Raw genomic sequence first — 13,779 nt, forward strand, 5'->3', positions numbered from 1 at the left:
TTCTGTCACTAAAGATGGTCGCCAACTCCATTCATCATCATGCACACCTTTCCTTCATTAAAAAGTCTTACCCATCTTCATACCATTGAATCACTCATTGTGTGTTCTCCATAAACCTCAATAATTTGCCAATGAATTTCAGCTGATTTAACATTCCTCACATTCAAGAAACGGATAACTGACCTAATTTCACATGCGGCGAGTGATTCGAATTTCTTAGACATTACAAACACACACCAAGAAGCGTACGCACTGCGAGAATATCTGAAAATGACACCAACACCTTGCTAACGAATCAACAAACTAAGCACGCATGCACAGAATTGAGATCGCAGTGCTGCAGTGAAAATATTTAAAAATGGAACTTACTTTCTGGACCTCCCTCGTAAGAAGAAAGTAGCATGAATAAATTCAAGAAGTATGACAGCTGGTGTGGATAATGTGTGGTCTCTCTAAATAAATCCAACTCCCTTAATATTTTCTGATTGGATGTAAACTTTGTGAAATTTTGACCAGTGGAATTGCCCAATTAAAATGACAAATTTCAGAAATGATCCTAAACATGTAATTTCATTATATGCCATCAAATGAAAGAGCGATTATCATACTCAATCATTTTGGCACTGAATACTAAATTGTTCATGAACTAAGAATAGTATAGCAATGACAATTATGTTACTGTAGGGTACCCATGCAACTATCCAAATTGCAGCAGCAATTTGGATAGTTGCATGGGATAGATGCTCATAGTTGCATATAAAATTCTGATGCTGTTCAGAGTTCAATTTAACCATGTCTGAAAAACCTGGCATGATATCCATGACAATTTCATTCAAAGAGCTGTAAAAGTTTATACATAACTGGTTTTACCTATACTTAGTCACTACAATATTCAATTAAAACCAAACTGAAATGACAAATTTTATAGAGATCCTGAACATCATTTTCATAAACTTTCATCTAGTCAATTCAGCAATGATAATGTTATTTATATTGTCAGTGATAATGCTGAATTTTGCAATGACTCAAACAGTAGTTTGTGTGATTTGGAAAATTTTTTTTTGCAAAAGCTGGAGCTCAAATGGGAAACCAAAGGAAATACCAGATCTGGGACAATGGATCACAACATACCACTCAGTATATGAATGATGGCATGCCATTAAATCAATATATGAATATCCTAAAGATACTACTTAGTTCAAAAGGGTAGATGCATAAAGGAGATGTCTCTTTCTTTTAAGGTTACACGGTGATCAGTACTCATATTTACGAATTTAGGGACACAAAATACACGTGTTGAAATGATTTTTTACTTATTAATAAAATAACACTTGAGTCTCAACCCCTGTATTGAGGTCATTATCAGAGAGATACATGTGTATAGGAAACCAAGCTACATGCTCTCTATAAAGGTAAATTAAATCTACGTTGTTAATTAATATTTTCTTAGCCTGATCTCTAGTGATAAAAAAAAGTAAATAAATAAAAAATAATAATAAAAAAATTAAATAAAATAAAAATAAAGATAAATAAATAATTAATAAATAAAAAATTACAATAAACTCTGCTAAAGTCCTCCTGTACTAAGATTCTTCTGGATTTCTACAGTTCAGATTGTTATACTCCAATTTTCTTCTGGACTCATAGAGTTCAAGTAATTTGCTTATGTAATTTTATGTAAATTACGGTTGGTAATTTGCTGATGTAGCAAATTACCAACCGATCAGCATATCAGGAGACATAGTCAAGGTGCTGAAGATGTCAAGGGTAAAATACAGGAATAGATAGACAGAAATGGTTACTAGATTGGGGAATCATGGTTTTGTGAAGGGTAGCTGGCTCAGTAACATGCTCATATTTTATAATGCAGGTGGTGACATTGCAGAAATGAATGAACCAGTAGATTATACGGAATTGTGGTGAATGAAGTGGAGGTGAGTAGTCTATTGCATAACCTCAATGTCAATACATCTGTGGGATTGGATGGTATATCAGCTCGTGTCGTACGAGAAGCGGCTAAAGAATTGTCAGTACCCTTGACCATTTTGTTTAATTTGAGTCTCGGGTCTGGGTTAGTCCAAAGGGGGTGGAAAGAAGGGAAAATAGTTCCACTGCGTAAAGGTGGTTCCAAGACTGCTGTTGTAAATTACCGACCGATTAGCATTTCAGAAATCATTGTCAAGGTCTTAGAGAAATTAGTCAAGATACAGGATTGGATAGATGAAAATGGGATATTGTATGGGGGACAACATGGTTTTGTGAAGGGTAGTTCATGCCTCAGTAACTTGCTCACGTTTTATAACACAGTGATGGCTGAACTGGATAAGGGTAATGGGTTTACAGTGATTCTACTGGACCTTGCCAAGGCCTTTGACAGGATACCACATGGAACTCTAATCAGTAAACTGGAGCATATGGGAATGGACATAGGGTTGGTGAGATGGATAGGAGGGTGGTTGAAGGAGAGATATCAAAGAGTGGTTTATTCAGGAGTGGAGTCTAAAAGACGTCTTGTGACTAGTGGAGTGCCACAGGGCTCTGTTCTTGGACCACTGCTTTTCAATTTGTTCATCAATGATATTGGAAAGGATCTGAGAGGAAGTGTTCACTTGTTTGCGGATGATGCGAAGTTGGGTAGGGCAATAGTGAATGCAGATGACGTCAAAATTTTGCAGGATGATTTGGATAGATTGGAGGTCTAGGCTAAGGAGAATGGATGTCAGTTTAATGTGGCAAAATGTAAGGTTATGCATTTTGGGGTGAAAAGATTGGTGGCAGTTTACTGCATTGGTGGAACCCTGCTCCAGGAAATTGATGAGGCACGAGATTTAGGAGTGTTGGTAGATAAGGAATTGAAATTTAGGGGACACATTGCAAAAGTGACCAAAATAGCTCATCAAATCACTTGGTTGCTGAAGAATACGTTGACAAGCAGGTTATTGTTCCTCTGTATCGAGCCTTGATAAGACCCCATCTAGACTACTGTGCTCAGATTTGGTCACCTAGGTTTCTTCTTGATGGGGAGGAGGTGGAGAGGATCCAGAGGTGAGTGACCAAGATGATATCAGGTCTGTGGAATGAACCTTATGAGAATAGGTTGAAGATTTGTGGGTTGCAAAAATTGGTCAATAGACAGAAAAGTGGTGATATGATTGAGACATTCAAATTACTGAAGGGTAACTATAAGATTAATTCAGAGGATATTTTTCAGAACAGGTCTGGTGGTGGGAGGACTAGGGGACCATCCATGGAAACTGGGCAAGAATGTGGTTAACAAGGGTGTTAGAGCTAGGTTTTTTACTTGGAGAGTGGTGAATGAGTGGAATAAGATGCCAGAGTCTGTGGTAGGTGCTACGACCGTGAATGAGTTCAAGGCAAGGTATGATAGATACTGTGTGAATGTCGAATAGTTGTTCTTGACATGATGTTAGGGCCTCCCTCGATGAGTCTATTGACTCCTTGGAATTGCCCAGAATAATAATAATAATACCACAGGGCTCTGTTCTTGGCCACTACTATTTAAGTCGTTCATTAACAATATAGGAAAGGATCTGAGAGGAACTCTCCAGTTGTTTGCCAATGATGCAAAATTGAGTAGACCAATAGTTAATACAGTTAACTATTGGTCTACTCAATTTTAATTAAGTAGATTTTAATTAATTTTTTTTAATTAAAATTAAGTAATTTTAATTAATTAAAATGTTAAAATTTCACATGATGATTTGGATAGACAGTATTCTGGACAAAGGAGAATGGATATCAGTTTAATGTGGCAAAGTGTAAGGTTATGCATTTTGGGATGAAAAGATTACCAGCTATGTATCACACTAATGAAACTGAACTCCAGGAAATAAAGCCAGGGTTTTGGGGTGTGTTAATGGATAGGGAGTTGAAGTTTAGAGAGCATATTGCAAAGGCAGCTCATCAGATTACTTGGTTACTGGAGAATACCCTGATGAGCAGAGACATGCAGGTTATTATTTCTTTACAGAGCTTTGGTAAGACACCCCCCCCCCCCATCTTAAATACTACATGCAGATCCGGTCATCTGGGTTACTTGGGGATGAGAAGGAGAAATCCAGAGGGAAATGACCAAGATGGTATCAAGTCTATGGAGTAAACCATATGAGCACAGCTTAAAGATTTGTTGTGTACAGGAATTGGTTGACAGGCAGAAAAGGGGTAATATGACTGAGACTCACAAATTACTGAATGGTTTTTACAAGATTAATAGAGAAGAAATTTTTCAGAATAGGTCGGGCAGTGAGAGAACTAGAGGCCATCCTTGGAAAATGAACAAGAGTTTAGTTAGCAATGGTATCAGGACTAGATTTTTTTTGCTTAGAGAGTGATGAATGAGTGGAACAGGTTGCCAGGGTATGTTGTTGGTGCCATGACTGAATGAATTCAAAGCAAAGTATGACAGATACTGTGTGAACGTTGGATGGTGCTTGGGTTGATTATTATGGGCTACTCGATGAGTCCTTAGACTCATCGAGTAGCCCATAATAATCAACCCATTTGCAAAACTTACAAAAAACTAAAGAATGCAGAACACAGAAGGAATATGGAAAGATGTATTTTAAAGGTAAGACTGGGGAATTAAATCAAAAGGAAACAAGTTCTCTGATAACATCTCAAAATTCTATGGAAAATTTTCATCTGACTTCAGAAAAAAATTCACAATATGTGCCAACTTATTTGCCAAAGATGTGACAATATGCATTATTTTGAATACTAATAGTCTTTGTTTAAGAAATACTTGTATACACAATAATAAAAGAGCAAAATTTGAGTAACTACATATTGTTATTTAGCACACATAATGATTAGCTAATAATTAGATTTGTTTTGTTTTTTGATTGGGAGTGAAAAAAGATTCATTTCAAAGTTTAAAAAAATAAATAAATAAATAAATAAAAAAATAGGCACTGCCAGTTTTCAGGATGCATGCAACTCCATGCATACCACTCAGTAAAGGCATCTTTATACTGTACTTTATTATTGTTCTTATAAAGTACACCCAATTCTCCATTTACATGGTAGATTGGATCCAGAAGAAATTGTGTAAATGAAAAATGAGTAAAAAAGAATACAGTGCATATGAAAAAAATAGAACAATGGTTCCAGATGTGAAAACCTGATACGGAAAACACACACCAGTGGCATCGCATGCCCATTTCGGTTGGGTGTGCTGTCATATGGATTATACAACACGCACTACAAATTTAATGTCAATTTGACTTTATGCAAGGGCGTGTGTCCACAGAAAATTTTCTGGGCAGGGGGGAGACTTAGAGACAAATAATTACATCAATAAATTTTTACAATTATTTATTTAATTAAATAATAACATCAATAAACGTCTTTTAGCATTTTTTGATGTAATTATTTATCGATGTAAACTATAAATACAGTATATTATTTTCATTTTACATCAATTTTAATGATCTTTAATTCTTGGGGGGAAAAAAAATTCAGAATTAATAGTTTTAGCACAATTTCATATATAAAAAAACTGACTGGCATATTTTATTAAAAATCAACTAATTAATTAATCCTAAAATAAATTATTCCACATTAAAAGCAAAAAAATCATAAAACTAACAAGTAAAATAATATTAAATTACATATACACTTATGTTTTAAAAATGTATTTTTCTGTTTAAATTTGTTTCACTATAAATTTACAATTTAGACCACTCAGTGACTCACTAGACACAGAGGGCAAACGAACCTGTCTCGCTGTTCACAAATCAGAAAAACGATGAACCAAAAACAGGAACATGTGTTTTATTGCTGCAATAAAACAGATGCTATACTTCTACTGCATAGCAAGAGAAATGTTTAGTTTTTTTCTCCTAACATCCGCTTTCAAATTTTCAGTTACAGAAAACATGTAACAGCTGTTTGTAATAAACCCATCAGATATAGTAATCGCTCAACTCATGACAAGTGACAACATTCAATTGGACTGGTTGACACAATAACCAATCACATTCGCTAGATGAGTCAAAATGTTAGCTCACCCAGTCTCGCTTTCTCAGCAGTTTAAAAATACTAAAATGCTAAGAATTTGACCCGCTGTGCCCTATTTACATCTTTTCGAAGGGCTCAAAGGTGTATGCATTTTGAAAGCACACCCGGGCTATTAACGTGATTGATGCAATGTTTATGCCTCAAAAAGTGCCCTCTCCATGAAACTAATGCTTTATTATCCTCATGAAGAGGATAATGAAGCCTTAGTATATTGTGTTCAATTTTAGGAATCACGCGAAGTCTGCAAACAATTGGGGGAGTTTTTAACAGGAATAAACATTTAACAGGAAAAAGTACATATGTACCATACTAGGAAATGATAATTATAATGGAAATACCCTTTTTAACAGAACCGAATTCAAAAATTTTAAAAATAAGCACCATTTGAATGTGTTAAATCAAAATATACAGTGTAAAAATAGAATTAGCTGTATTATTATTACCCTAAGACCACATGGAGTCAGACTCATCTAGTAGGTCCTTTTGTCATATACACACAGTTCATCATACCATGCCTCAAACACACTCAAATTCTCTGCAGACACCATACTCTTATACAAAAAGCATTCCAGTCATTCATAACTTTGCATGCAAACAACCTGCTTCATGCTCCCTTTTTCACACTCTCCTTATACAGCTTCCAGGGATGACCTCTTGTTCTCCCACTGTTTTCTGTAAAACCGCTTCAACATTGATCCTATAACAACCCCCTTACTAACTTGGAGGTCTCTACCATATCACCCCTCTTCCTCCTATCCACTAGACTCTGTAGATTGCATCTTCTCAACCTTTCTCATATTCGACATTCCAGAGATCAGAAACTACCTTAGTCACCTCTGGACCCTTCCCAACAACTCTTTGTCCTTTTGAAAACCAAGTAACCAAATCTGTGCACAGTAGTCTGCGTGAGGCCTAATCAGAGCCTTATACAATGAACAAGAATCTCCTTACTTCTACAAGTTAGTGTCCACCACATCATTCCCAAAATTCATTGTGTTGTCCTCACAACATTGGCAATGTGTCCTCTAAATTTTAGATCCTTATCCATCATCACCCCCCCCCCCAAAAAAACACCCCAAGGTTGACTTGAATCACCAACCTTTTGGTTAACAGCCGAATGATGCGCTAACCAATGTGGCAAAGAGGCACCCGTTATTGGGCATATGCTGCAACATTTGGTGAAGGCAATTTTTAAAATTTGCTGTTGTTCCAGTAGTTACTGCTCAAACTGTCAAAAGAATATATGTTAAATTTCAGATACTGCTTTTGTAACGATATTCTGCTATTACTTGTTATTTATAAACCCTGCTTAGTTACTGCGCCTTTGGAATATCATTATTCTAATTAGCAATGTGTGCTTTTTCTCTCATAATCTTTCTTACTTGTTCTATTGCGTACTATGTTTATCCGCCTTCTGTATTTACTAGTCATATGCCTATGAACACTGGAAAATTTCTTTGTTAGACTCACCAGTGTTTTTTTTTTTTTTTTTTTTTTTATATATTCCGCATAAGACTCAATAAAACGTCCGGTAGATCTCTCTCTCTCACTAATGTAAATTCCTTCAACAAAGTTTACATAAACAGTCGTGGTTCTTAAGAAATAAAAATGCGCTTTTAATGCCTTAGTTGTTTCCCGCTCACAAGTCCGATTATTTTTTTGAAACAGTGCATTGTAAAATAAAAGATCAGGCAGCATTCTTTTAACAAATAATTAAAACATTTATTTACATTAATATGAAATATATATGAATCAAACGACAGGGAGATTGTTTTCTCTACCCATCTATAAAATCTTTAGCATAAAATTAGAACCCTTTTACTTCAATACTAAATAATCTCTTTAACTCAAAAACTTATTTACTCTCTGCTTACAAATTCAACTTATTAAACTTCTAGTTTACTCACAAAGAGATTAGCTAACTCTCTGCTAAGTTATTTTTACAAATTTGATTATCAACTTCTAACATGCCAATTGACTCTCTTATGGACACTTCTATTACTATTAAACTAATTCTTAACAGTCCATATATAACATATCTCCTAGATTATAAGAGAAAATGCACAAAAGGATGGAACTTACAGAGACTCTGTATCGCACATTCAGTCATGAGTCTTGCACTAAAGTCTTTATGGCATTTCTTTTCATCTTAGAACTTGAGCTTCCTTTATGAGTGTCTGGCATCAGCAGTATCTCCTCGGGAATTAATGGGCTGTGGACTGCAACCTGTGGTATTCGTACAGCTCCGGCAAAAGGTTGATCTCCAGCGGCGAAAGGAAATATTTCTGAGCGAAACTGCTTCGGGTATTTACATCGACCTTTCTCCTCTGGCCTGATGGCTCGCCGTAATGCCTGGCTCCTCTATATGCCAACTACGATAGCTCTAACTGCTGCCAACTGACTCTCTCTTGATTGCCTACTGGGTTCAGTCTCTCTGCCGACCTGGAAGCTCTCTTATGCTCGGCTCAGTCCCTTTTTATTACGCCTTCTCTGAGACCTCACCACAAAAGGGTTGTAACCCCCGAAGAATTCGGCACGACTCTTTCCTCTTCTTTTAAGTTCGACCCGCTCTTTGTTTTCCTCCATATGTTGCTGGGCAGCAGAAACTTGTTTGAACCTTGCAGATCTCTCAGACATACATAGCCTTATATTTTTGCACTCCAAAATGCAACACCTTGCACTTACTGATATTAAAATTACAGTCCTACTCTTTTGTCCAAGTAAAAAGTCTATTCAAATCTTCCTGAAGGGAAATAACATCAGCAATGCGACATATAATTCTTCCCAACTTTGCATCATCAGCAAATAACTGAAGATCCCCAGTCAGTCCACATGATATATTGATCATTTACAAACAAGTTAAACAGCAGGGGCCCAAGAACAGAACCCTGGGACATGCCACTGGTTATCCTTCTTTTTTTGAGACATCATACACAACTTGCTGGTATTATTCAGAGAGCCAATCTCTGATCCATCTAACCAATATACTACCTATTCCCATCCTCTGCAGCTTGTACACCGACTTATCATGTAGTAATCTATCCAACACTTTTGCAGTCTAAGAATATCACTGTATATGATTCTCTCTCATTTAACACACTTCTCTCCTGATCATAAAATGCAAGTAAATTACTAAAACAGGACCTACCCTTTACAAATCCATGCCGACCATCACAAAGAATGCTATGTCCATTAACCCAATTCTGTATTCTATTCCTTACCAATCTCTGCAACACCTTGATCACAACTGCAGTTATACAGACTGGCCCTATAGTTGGAGACTTCTGTTTTAGAACCATGCTTGTGGAGTGGTACTATTCTGCCTTATTTCCACTCCTTAGGAATCCTACCCACTGCAAGACTTTAATTAAATAACCAGGTCAAGGGTGCCATTTGTGGTGCACATTCCTTAGAAATATGTGGTGATATGCCATCCATTCCCACAGCCTTATTCATATCTAACCCAACCAGCATCTGATACACCCCTGTTTCTTTCACTTCCAATTCTCCTAATACTTGCCTCTCTTCTATATGATATGCTGATAAAGCGCACATTCAATAATTCCACTATATCAATTGCAGTGTTAGTCTGCTGCCATGACTATCCATCAATGTTAATCTGCCATTATTCTTCCTCTTGCTTGCCATGTAGCAGAACCATTCCCTTGAGTTAACCTTGGTCTGACCAGCCAATCTCCTTTCATACTGCACCTTTTTTTTTCTTTACCATGCTCATCACCTTTCTAGCCTGCACTTTATACTCTTCATGGATCTGATCACCACTACCAAATGTCTTGTACCTCCTCCATAAGATTTTTTTTTTCCAGCACAGCTTGCTTGATTTCACTGTTCATCCATTTTTCTCCTACTCTATTTACTTGCTTAACCCTTGGTATGCAGTCATACATTGCTTTTGTCAAATACTGTCTTGTGAGTTTCCATGCATTGTCAACATCTTTTCCACTCAGCTCATCTACCCAACATACTGATGCTAAGTGACTACAGAGCTTCCTATAATCACCTGCTTTATACTTCCACATATATCCATTTTTGGCAGTGACCTTTTCTTGTTTCATCACTTCCCAAACAAGTACCTCATGATCACTCTCACCAACGAGCAGCAGTATGAACACTTCATTAACAACTACTTCTTGTGAAGTTATCACAAAATTCAAAACATTAAAGCCTCTAGTTGCTTCAATCATATGCTGCTTAAGAAACTTAGCTCTCAGAAATTCCACAAATTCGCTCTCCTTGTTCCCACACACTATCACCTCCTTCCAGTCTATATTCCTGTAATTAAAGTCTCCCATCAGGATCACCTTTTTATAAGCCCAACTAATTTGCCTCAACATTTCACAATCAGAATTCTCTGCATTCCCTGGCCTATAACAGCATCCTATCAGATATACTAACCTGTTCATTTCACTTCACACCACACAGATTCAAAATCTGGGCAAGCACTACCAACTTCCACACTTTGCAGACAATTCCTCAGCAATCATTAACAGCACTCTCCTCCCCCTCCTCTTTTCACATTTCTATCCTTCTGGAAAATTATATATCCTTCAAATTCTATTTTCGATATCACATCCTCCTCAGACAACCAAGTTCACTTATTCCAATTATTTTTGGGCATACCATCTCAATCAATGCAACAAACTCAGCTGTCTTGTTTCAAATACTCCTTGCATTTGTGTAGAAACAATCATTCTGTGTTTGAGGCCATTCTACCAGCACCAAACATTCTCTATTCTAGCTGCTATACTACACCTCTCTCTTTTCGGTTTGACCACTCCTGTTTCCCTGGTCCTGACTGTGATTTCCATTCCTACCTGTCTCATCCTCACCTTTATGCATCCCATCATCTTGTGCTGCTGCAACCACATCTTCAACCTCATATCTATCTTCCTCTTGCCATACAATCTGTTGATTTGTGCTATCCTGTTTCACAGGTACACTCAAATCATTTGCTACATTAACTTCTTGACTCTGTGCCTTCTCAGAAAACAAGACTTTCTAAATGCCCAACACCAAACCCATTCAAATTTAATCCATCAGCTTTATAGCATTCCAACTTCTCTTCAAATCCACTTGCCAGATTTACAAATTGAACTACCTTTGCTTGGCACAACTCAGCCATCTTACTATTCCTTATCTCTGCTCTCCTTCTCAATTCACTGTTATCATATCTGTCATATCTAGGCAACATGCTTACGACTTTCACAACAACACTATTCTTCTTTACCTGCTGCACAACTTCCTCAACTTTCTATCAACATTTTTTTCCCTCCTCAACTAAATCATTTGTGCCCACAACTACCACTAATTTTGATGCCCGGTATTACCTTTTCTGCAATGCATCAGTTATTTGCTTCGTTGTTCCACCAGGAAAGCATGTTTTGTGCACTTTATTAGTAATCACACCTCTAATGATAAAATAATGATTTATGAAACAATCAGCAGAGCTATTTGTTTTATAAATTTGTTTCATATATTTCATATGAAACAAATAGCAAAGCTATTTGTTTCGTGTTTAATATTTCATATATGAAATATAGCTTTGTATTTGTTTCATAAATGAAATATCCCAGCTACATCATATAGCGCTCATGTTTCATAAATTTGTTTTATATATTTCAGATGAAATATGAGCTATGTGATGTAGCTGGCAAGACACGAATAAAATATATCTAAGTAAATGTACTACTGAATTCCTTTGGAGAATTGTTACCGTAGGCGGACGATTTTTCTGAGATAATAGAAATGCGAACTTCACCGAAACTGCACTGGTTTTGCAGCGTACTGAGAAGTACATCAAATTCCTAACTCCAATTCAATTCCCAAATACCATTAGTTCCTAACTGGCATTCATATTACAGCAAAATAAATATAAATAAAAAAAAATCCAAAATGAAATGCCCAAAATACATACAACACACACAAAAAAAAAAATGTATGTACTTATGTATAGAGACGTTTATCTGGAAATTTCAAAAACGGAATAGTCACTTCTCGGCTATATTTCCTCGATATCATACATGTATTATACTATACAAGTGAAATGTTATAAAATAAATAAATAAAAAACTTGCCTGAAACTCTACCACTCAATAAGTAATTTATGAAAATACTGTTTCACAATCACATGACTTATAACCACATGCAACAAGTCAATTGCATCAGCAATTAAGATATACTCAAATTCCCTCATTTATTCTAATTTCCCTAGATCAAGGAAAATTTATTCTAGTTATTCATTATTTATCGAATAAATAAATAAGCCCACTAACGAGGTTTGTTTCCCATAAAAAAGTACGCCAGGATATTAGAGGTCCATAAATAAATAAATAATCAGAAAAATAAAGATACATTATCTTTTTATAACCAATTAAATGAAACTTGGTCCGAACTCGGTGGCAAAAGTTTCGAAAGTTTATTGGAGAGTTTATGAGAATATGACCTTCAGCAAAAGAACTACGTTTGACTGCACTATATAAAAGACACAAACTGTACTCAGCAGCCCATACATTCGCTTTATATTGTTCATTGATTAGGTTCAAAAGGCTGACAGCTGTTTCAAACATTTGGGGTAAAGAGTGCATTTTTGAAAGGAGAGTGGTAGGCAATTAGAATGCGTTGTCTGAGAGTGTAGTAAGTGCAAGGACAGTGAATGTATTAAAGTCGAGGTATAATGAGTGTGCATGTGAGAATGGGATCTCACATGATGAGTCTCTTCACTCTATGGAGGTCTAATAAAACAACTCCAAAAGCCAAGAACAAACTACATTTTCACTTGTATACGAAAACATATTCATGGCTATAAACAAATGTGTACAGAAATTTATTGTCAGCATATCAATAAATTATATTACTCGAAAAGTGTAATAAATTTCGTATAAATTTAAATGCATTATTATTATTATTATTATTATTCGTGACACCTCCAAGGAGTCCGAAGATTCATCGCGGGAGGACACCTACAACTGTCTTAACCACTACACCGAACCTCTACTACGAATCATCTTCATCAACGCCATCTACCGCCCACCTCCACCACTACCACAACTAGTATTTTTTGTCTGTAAATTGCGTGTGTTCTGAAGGGCAGATTTGTCTGTATTCGGGATGAAAAACCCGAGTTTCTGGGAGAAAAAACCCTGCTACCTCCGTATGAGATCGGCTAACTCACCTTCGATTGAAATCGTCCAGATAAAGATTCCTCCCGTCGCGACGAGAATCGAACTTAGGCCTATTCCAATCGAAGGGCGCAATGTACCGTTGTTCTTCCAATACGTTTTGTCAAAAGTTACAAATTACGTATGGACGTAGTTAAGGAATTAATGTACGATTACAGAAAACTATACAGAGAGATAATTAAGCTCTCACAATTTGTTACCCTGCTTAGCACCAAGTGAATCACTTGAAGTGATTCAGCAGTTCTTCAGGCAAAGTGGCCAATTCCTCATTCAGAGCAAGCATAAGACCTTGATTGTATTCTCGAGGAGAATTTCGAGCAGCAATGAGGACCTTATTGAGTCTCAAACGTTTCTTATGAAATTGAGATCTGACGAGCTCGCTAGTCATTCGAATCGATTATTATCTTAGAGCATTAATAATTCAACTGTTCGTATACAGTGCAGTGAGCCACTGTCAATTGTTTGCCTTCAGCTCCCACCACAGAACAATCGAACATAATGATGAAGAACTTCGTGGCAATATCGTTCACCAGTCACAGTT

At 36.4% G+C, this 13,779-nt stretch overlaps 1 protein-coding gene across 2 annotated transcripts in view; it reads right to left on the minus strand.

Annotated features, from left to right (window-relative positions):
- Nucleotides 1-12,245, minus strand: part of LOC150104375 (procathepsin L-like) — a 144,674-nt gene extending 132,429 nt beyond the window's left edge. Inside the window, exon 1 of one of the 2 annotated variants that reach the window (XM_090396335.1) lies at nt 12,135-12,245. The gene's annotated coding sequence lies outside the window, so the exon portion shown is untranslated. Of the gene's footprint in view, nt 1-12,003; nt 12,038-12,134 lie in introns of those variants that run through there. The other variant, XM_090396337.1, reaches the window with a different exon arrangement.
- Nucleotides 12,246-13,779: the final 1,534 nt, after the last annotated feature.

Source organism: Typopeltis vanoorti, chromosome 8 (genome assembly GCF_054136105.1).
Source record: "Typopeltis vanoorti isolate ZY-2024b chromosome 8, IOZ_Tvanoo_1.0, whole genome shotgun sequence".
Lineage (NCBI taxonomy): Eukaryota > Metazoa > Arthropoda > Arachnida > Uropygi > Thelyphonidae > Typopeltis > Typopeltis vanoorti.